This window comes from Tenrec ecaudatus, chromosome 1 (assembly GCF_050624435.1).
Source record: "Tenrec ecaudatus isolate mTenEca1 chromosome 1, mTenEca1.hap1, whole genome shotgun sequence".
Taxonomy (NCBI): Eukaryota; Metazoa; Chordata; class Mammalia; order Afrosoricida; family Tenrecidae; genus Tenrec; species Tenrec ecaudatus.
In genome coordinates this window covers 259,692,850-259,701,548 of record NC_134530.1, presented here as the reverse complement: position 1 = coordinate 259,701,548, position 8,699 = coordinate 259,692,850, and the positions used below count along the sequence as shown (strand labels likewise).

General features: G+C 40.4%; 1 pseudogene; it reads left to right on the top strand.

Moving 5' to 3' along the window:
* The first annotated feature begins 7,706 nt into the window (after positions 1-7,706).
* Positions 7,707-8,141, top strand: LOC142437449 (small ribosomal subunit protein uS19 pseudogene; annotated as a pseudogene).
* Positions 8,142-8,699: the final 558 nt, after the last annotated feature.

The following is an 8,699-nucleotide window of genomic DNA, read 5'->3' as shown; positions in this document are numbered from 1 at the left end:
TTTAGGAGAATAGACAGCCTGGCCTTTCTGCCCAGATTGACTGGTGTTAAGAATTTATGACCTCACGGTTAGCATCCCCAACAAGAAAGTACTACGTGACCGGTTCTAGGTTAAGATAACTTCTTTCCTGTCACCTCAAGTGTATTGAAATGCCGATTACCTTTGGTGCCATGGCCCAGATAGTATCTGTGTTCAGTGCTACGGTCAGGCACACTTGGCAGGGAACGTTATTAAACCGTAGTGTTATCGGGATAAAACTGCACCAAACGATATGGATGTACACCAGGGTGGGCAGAGAGAAAAAAACCTCAGTCACAGCTAAAGAGGAATACAAAATCATAGGAGCCTGGGAAATTATTACAAGTCCACAGGGAGGAAGGATGCAGGGCTCATGAATATCTTTGAACAGACGGTCTGCTGGCATTTTCCCACTCATTTGATTAGGTGTTGCCATGGGATGGGCTTTGTGAAATGAAATGAGAGTAGAGGTGATAATTAGAATAATCATTATTTCTTTTTAAAAACATTTTATTGCGAGCTCTTACAGATATTATAACAATCCAGAATTCAATTAGATCAAGCATAATTGTACAATTGCTGCCACCATCATTTTAAAAATATCTTCTTTCTTCCTGAACTCTTCGGTATTAGCACCCCTTTATCTCCTCCCTCCCCCAACCTACTCCTCAGGAATACTTGTTATTATATTATTATTATTGTTATTATTATTATGCCATATTGTATACCACCCAACGTATCCATTCATCTACAATTCTGTTATTCATTCAACCCCTCGTGTGGGATTAGACAGTCATCATTGCTATCAGTCCCCTCTACCCCCACCTCTTCCCATACCCTTAGGGAATCATTACTATTTCTGAAGGGTTTATCTATGTTGATTTCATGTATTGAAGGATCTTAATTATAAAAATGAACATACACATGTCTCACACGGTTAATGAGATAAAAAAGAACTAGAGGAGAGTTACGTGTTTCATCAGTGCTACACTACACCATGGATATATCATCCCTTCCATGGGACCGCTCTGTGAGGGACTATTGTCCAATTATCTTGCAGGTGGGTTTGGAGTCTCCACTTTGTCTATGCTCCTTCACATCAATTTGATTGCTTGTTTTTGAATTTTGACCTATTCCTGTTGATACCTCATGATCACAGGTTGGTGTACTTCTTCCATGTGGGCTTTGTTGCTTCCCTGATAAATGACTCCTTGTTTAGCTTCAAACCTTTAAGATCTCAAATGCTTTATCTTTTAATAGCCAGGCACCATCAGCTTTCTTCACCACATATGCCTATGCACCCACTTTGTCTTGGGAAGGTGGGCATCATACATTACCACATTATTAGAACAAACCATTCCTGCACTGAGGTAAGATTTAAGTAGAGACCCAAAGTTCATCAGTTTCCTTATTGTATTTACATATACATACATACATACTTACCATATATACTCCAGTATAAGCCGAGTTATTCAACACATTTTTAATGCAGTTTTTGTGGTAAAATTAGGTGCCTTACCTGATATTTGGTTGGCTTATACTCAAGTCAATACAATATATACCTACCTTTATATCTTTACATATCTATATTTATACCTATATATTATTTTATTATTCTTTCCTATTTTTCTTTTTTCTTTCCTCCTGCCCCACTATCTTGTTTACTCATTGTTTACCTTTCAATAATTCCTCTTGAATATATTTTAATTGATCAAACACTACCAGAAACTCTCTCTCTCTCTCTCTCTCTCTCTCTCTCTCTCTCTCTCTCTCTCTCTCTCTCTCTCTCTCTCTCTCTCTCTGACAGAATACTGTATAGTATAGTACTTTGTTAAATTTATTTTTTCCTCTTAATTCCATTTGAAAAAATGATCTGGTATTTGGTTAGTCTGACCACAAACCACTACATTAACTAAATACAAATTTCATTATACCATAAGACAGAACTTGGTATGAACTGACATTACTTTGGCTTTTCACTTCAGTTCTTTGACTGGAAGGGACACAGAGCCTCTTTTAAAAATTTAAATAAACTTAATTTATAACTGTTTTAATTTTACAGAAAATTTAAGATCTCCTTAGGATTCTTATATACCACTCACCCAGGTTATCATCTCTATGAACATCTTATAATACCATGGTACATTTATCACAACTAAGGATCCAGGATTGGTACATTAGTGTTAACTAAACTCCATCCTTTTTTCTTCTCTTGTTTTCAGAGTTTACTAGTTTTATCCTAATGTGTCATTTTCTCTAAAGGATACTATATTACATTTAGTTGACATATTTCCTTAGATTCCTCTGTTCTGTGACAGTTTCTGACCTTCTCTGTTTTTAATGGCCAGCTAGGTATGATCTAAAATGCCCATCAATTTGGGGTTGTCTCATATTTTCCTTGTGATTAGACTGGGGTTATACCCAGTAAGAGTAAGATCACAGAAGCAAATACCATTCTTACCACATCCTGACTTCTTATTGATGATGTTAACCTTGATCACCTGAGCTTTGCCAGTTTTCACCATTGTAATGTTACCTTTTCTTCCCTTTCCCTGCTGTGCTAATTGGAAGCCAACTGCCTTGTAAGTGCAGTCCTGTCCAGAACAGGAGTTCAGCACCACCTCCTTAGGGAAAGCGTATCTTCATAAACTATTTGGACTTTTTCTGTACAAAAGATGTGTGCTTTTCGGAATGGAAGCTACCAACGTTAGTGAGTGCTGCTGTGCCTCTTTTTTCCTCTGCCATAGTGGACCCAGAGAGAAGACAATGATGACAGGGACCAGGATCCTTCCTTCACCTGTGATGGACATTGTTTTATATAGAATTGTGCTCACCCCCAACTTTTTGATCATTTTATTGAGGGCTCTTACACTGCTTATTACAATCCATACATCAATTTTATCAGCCATATTTGTAGATATGTTATTCTTTTCTAGACAGCTACTTTCTATTGAGCCCTTGGTATTAGCTCCTCTTTTTTTCCCTCCTACCCCTAGCCCTCGTGACCCCTTGCTAGATTATAAATTATTATTTTCATATCTCACGCTGACCATTGGCTCCCTTCCCCCATGGTCTCCATTGTTCTTCCCCCTGGAGTTGGGTGTGTGACTGTGTGTTGATCATTATGATCAGTCCCCCTTCTTCCTCTCCTCCCCCAACCTTCTCCCTTCCCATCTGGTATTGCTCTTCCCATTCCTGCTCTTGGAGTGCATGTGTCACGAGCTCTTTCTCTTACCTACACCTGTGTACATGCTCCAGTCTAGTCTGAAGTGAGAGGCATCACTGGAGTTATGTTGGTGGGGCTTTAGGAAGCCTCAAGAAACCAGAGGAGTATTGTGTGTTTCATCTGTGCTTTACTGTGCCCTAGTTGACTCATCCCTGTGACCCCTCTGTGGGGGGTGTTCCATTGTCTACAGATGGGCTTTGGGTCTCTGCTCCGATCCCCCTCTTTCTCAACCATATGGTTTTGTTTGTTTGATTGTTAAGGGTTTCTGATTCCTGTTACCTGGTCCTGATGGCACCTCATGATAGCACAGGCTGATATGCTTCTTCCATGTGGGCTTGTATTTCTCACCACTGATGCCTGTGAACATGGACTTCTTTAGAAATATTTTAAAGCTGTTTTCAGTTAGAGTAAAGTCATCTGATAATAGGGTATGTCTTAAAGTCATCTGATAATAGGGTATGTCTTAATCTGAGTAGTGTCCTATGAAAGAGATGTATCACAGAAAGTGAGAGAGAGAGAGAGAGAGAGAAGACAGTCAAATGATAGCAGTCCTTCTGCAGCTGCAAGCCAAAGAATGTACAAGCCACCAGAAACTGGGGAAACTTCAGAGAAAAGGTCTGAATTCAGACTTCTGGCCTCCAGAACCATGAAACAATTAACGAATGTTGTTCAAAGCCATACAAATTGCTATGGCCCAATCCCACTTCTGTGGAATGGATTCCGACTTGTAATGACCCTGCAGGACAGAGTAGAAATGCCCTCTGGGTTTCTGAAGCTGTACATGTTTGGAAAAGCAAGAAAACTCATCTTTCTCTCTCTGAGACGCTGGTGGGTTCAAACTGCTAATCTTGCTGTTAGCGATCCAATGCACAACCCACTCCATGGATCAAGCCCTCCTAATATTCGGCTCAAGGACCACCTTCTCTAGTTATATTTCTCTTTTTTGCTTTCTTTCTCCCTCTCCTTCTACTCTGTGTAAAAGATATTGGGTGAAGTTTACATACTTAGTAGGGAGAAACCAGCTAAGAATACATGAGCTTTGTCTTCAAGCAGTATGCCATCCATCAAAGGAAGAACAATGATGTATTCACATCAGAGCAAGTTCCCTACAGGAGGAATCAGCAGCCTCATCACCTGCTTTGACAAAGCTCTGTATCCCAGTTTCTGTCTGCATAATTCTTCATCTTTTAAAAGAACGCCTTGTCTAGCTTCCTGAATCAGAGAGAAATTATTGGCTTCCAAAGAACAATCATCTTTGAATTATACGTGGTACCCAATAAATGAGCCATGACTACTTGTTGAATTCCATCTAAATAGAGTGGTTTATGTGTTCATATTTTCAGGGGTCTCTTGGTGTTTGATTAATTCTGTCATCAGGCTTAAACAAGGCAAATATTTTCTTGTTAAAGCCAGCTCAAAAGTGAGCATGTACATTTTATTTTTCCTCTAAATCAATAAAACATAAATCCATCTCTTAAAATAGGCAATGTTTCTACAATGTTAGGAAACTGTGACTTCTGGGTTTTCTTTATTTAGAAATATCACAGTTCTTTTCCATGGCAGTAAGTTGTATATATAAGAATTTTAACTGTAATGATGAATTTTATTACGGCTAGTTTTACATTAAACAGACAATTTTTAAAAGCTTTATTCTCCGTGAGAATGTTGAATAGTTGAAAATCTTACCCATACTTTCAACTATTTTGTGAGAGCAAAAAGTGTAATTCAGATGTGTCCAATTTGACTTTTGCATAGTGGAGTTTTAGAAATGAATTTGTTGATCTTAGCATTTCAATTAGGTTTAAAGTTATTGATGACAGTATTTGCTCATTTTTGGCTCATGTCAAGAATACTACAATTTCCAGATGAAGAGTCTTTTTTTTTTTCTTTAGGGGAAATTTGGTTATTTTTCTATCCCCCTTGTTTTCACAGCGTGGTTAAGAATCTGTGGAAAAAGAATGAAAGGTTGTATCGTTACTGTTTCTACTGGTTCAGTGGACTTGGCAATGGGTGCTTCAGCCAGACTTCGGCAGGGAATTGTGGGAGCTGGGCCAGCATGCCACGCAGCAGAAAATGAAGAGCTCTGGGCAGAAACTCCTCCTTAGTCACAGCATGAAAAAAGTTCCCTGCATTTCTGTTTTTGATCTCTCTACAAGTGCCTATCAGACAGGACTTCCTGGAGGGGTGCAGGTGGTGACAGGAGAGCCCCACTGACTCTAGGAATGCAGGGACCTGAGACAGAGGAGATGGTGCTCTTAGGGTGGAATTATTGGAAGAAGATAAAGTGTAGTGAGCTGCTGTAGACTAATGACTCGATTTCATGGAACTCGATTTTGTAATATTTAAAGGCTGTTAATATGCCTTCATCTGATACTGACACCACATTTTTCTTCAAATAATCCACCTTCTCATATTAATTGCCCAGCATACAGATTAACTAAAGATGGTGAAAGAATACAACCCTGATACACACCCTTCCTGATTGTAAACCACACAATAGTCCCTTGTTGTGTTTCAACAATTGCCTCTTAATCCACGCACAGGTTCCATACAACAACAAAGTGCTCTAGAATCCCCATTCTTCCCAGTGCTATTCCTAGTTTATGATGCACAAGTTGAATGCATTTGCATGGTCAATAAAACACAGGTAAATAACTTTCTGGTAGTCTTTGCTTTCAGCCAAGTTCGGTCTGATGCCATCAATGAAATCTCTTGTTCCACATCATCTTCCAAATCCAGCTTGAATTTCTGGTATCGCCCTGTCAATAACTTCTGTTGCTGATTGATCTTCAATGTAATTTTACTTATTTGCAATATAAATAATACTGTCTTAGACTTCCACATTCTGTTGAGTCATCTTTCTTTGGAATTAGTACAAATAAGGATTTCTTCCATTTGGTTGACCAAGTAGCTGTCTTCCAAATTTCTTGGCATAGGTGAATGAGTGCTTCCAATGCTTTGTCAGTGCTTTGAAGCATTTCAATGGACATTCTGTCGATTCCTAAAGCCTCGTTTTCACTCAGGCCGTTAGTTCAGCTTGAATGTCTTCCTGCAGTACAATTCGTTCCTGCTCATGTGCTACCTCTTCAAGTTCTTGAATGTCTACAAGGCTTTCATTTGTTTCTTTTGTACAATGACTGTATGCTCCCTCCATCTTCCTTGGATGCTTCCTGCATCTTTCAATAGTTTGTCCATAGACTCTTTCAATGATGGAACGTGAGAGTTAATTTTTTTCTTCACGCCTTTCAGTTGGACAGAGGCTGATCATGTTCCTTCTTTTCTGGGTTTCTAACGGAAGGTCTTTGCACATTTAATTATAATACTTTACTTTGTCTTCTATATCTGTCCTTTAACTTTTCCTGTTCAACTCTTTAACCTCATCATTTCCTCCGTATATGTTAGCTAGTCTGTGGTCCAGAGACAGGAGCCCTGATGGTGTAGTGATGGTGTGTTGGGTGGCTAACTGCAAGGTCAGCAGTTTGAAATCACAAGCCACTCTGGGGGCTAAAGATGAGGCATTCTACTTCTCTATGGAAACCAACAGGAGCATTTCTGCCCTTTCTAAGGAGTTCCTCTTCATTGGATCCACAATCAATGCTTATGAGCGCACCAGTCAATAAATCAAATGATGCATTGTGCTGAGAAAATACACTTCGTGTTTATGATATTGGGGAGCACAGTTGTCACTCTCAAGACTAAGGTGTGCCCGACCCAAGCCAAGGCATTTTCGATTGCTTCCTATGCGTGTGATAAATGGACCTTCAATAAGGAAGGCTGAAGAAGAATTGATGCATTTGAATGATGATGCCAACAAAGAATTTGTAAAGTATCATCGATTGCTAAAAGAACAAACAAATCTGTGCTGCAAGAAGTACAACCAGCATGCTCCTTTGAAAGAAGGCTGGTGAGATCTGATCTCATCTACTTTGGGCTTGTATCAGGAGAGATCAGTCCTGGAAAGGACATCATGCTTTGCAAAGTAGAAGGTGGGCCGAAAAGGAAACTCTGTAACAACAAGCTCAAACAGGACACTTGTGAGGCTAGTATACAACCAGGCATGTTCTAGTCTGTTGTATATGTTGTAGCTAGGAGTCAGAACAGGCCTGACACACATCATAGCAACAACATATGGCACTTACTATGTACCCAGAAATGTCTAATAGCTTTGAATATGTTAATGCATTTGTAGTTTTATTTTTGTTTTTCCTAATATCTCATACATACACACACACACACACACACACACACACACTCAAGATCATTAAATGCTAAATAGTTTTGGAACTGTGACATTTTCCTTGAGCCTCTTTAGGAGTTATCGTTGAAGAAAGAAAGAAAAGACAAGTCAATCCTTCATAAACAGAGGATATTAAGAACTTTCTAGTAAATTCTTTTTAAAAATTAACAATCGGTTAACTGCGTCGGCGCGGGAGCAAGCGCTCTTTCCCATAGCACCGACGAGATGGCGGAGGTGGAGCAGAAGAAGCGAACTTTCCGGAAGTTCACCTATGGCGGCGTGGATCTGGACCAGCTGCTGGACGTGTCCTACGAGCAGCTGATGCAGCTGTACAGCGCTCGGCAGTGGCGTCGCCTGAACCGCGGCCTGCAGAGGAAGCAGCACTCGCTCCTGAAGCGGCTGCGCAAAGCCAAGAAGGAGGCCCCGCCCGTGGAGAAGCCGGAGGTGGTGAAGACGCACTTTCCCGACATGATCATTCTCCGGGAGATGGTGGGCAGTATGGTGGGCGTGTACAACGGGAAGACCTTCAACCAGGTGGAGATCAAGCCCGAGATGATTAGCCACTATCTGGGCGAGTGTTCCATCACTTACAAGCCTGTCAAGCATGCCCGGCCCGGCATCGGGGCCACCCACTCATCGCGTTTCACCCCCCTCAAGTAGTCCTTCAGCCAATAAAAGGCTCCCTCTCCTGAAAAAAAAAATTAACAATCTGCTTCCATGTATAAATGTGGGCCAAAATAAAATTTAAAAGTCAAAATTGAAGAGTTTCTCATAAACAAATAACACATAAGGAAATTATTAAGTTCTTTTCGATCTCACATGATGATAAAGGTTCTGTGTGTGGAGGGGGGAGGGGTGTATTTTTGGTTTTGTTTGGACAGAAATGTTTCCTTCTCTGTACTCTCTTTTTGTTCTTTAGGACACCACTTACGACAGCTCAAAATATGCTTGCTGTACGTATTGAAAGTAGATGTTCCCAGGCTACCCTCCCTTGGAGAAAAGCTAGCAAGTCTCTCCTGAGTGGTTTGTCAAAAACAGAAGGAGCCACCCACAGAGACATTACGACAAGACAGTACAAAAAGACAGTACGCGGAGCAAAGACTTCATAAGCAAAATACACTTCAGTCATGACGCTGGTCGCCTCATGATTTGAGGAAGCTGATGATGTCTACGGGTATAGCTTTAGATGCTATAGGGATGGATAGCAGTCCCCGCTGC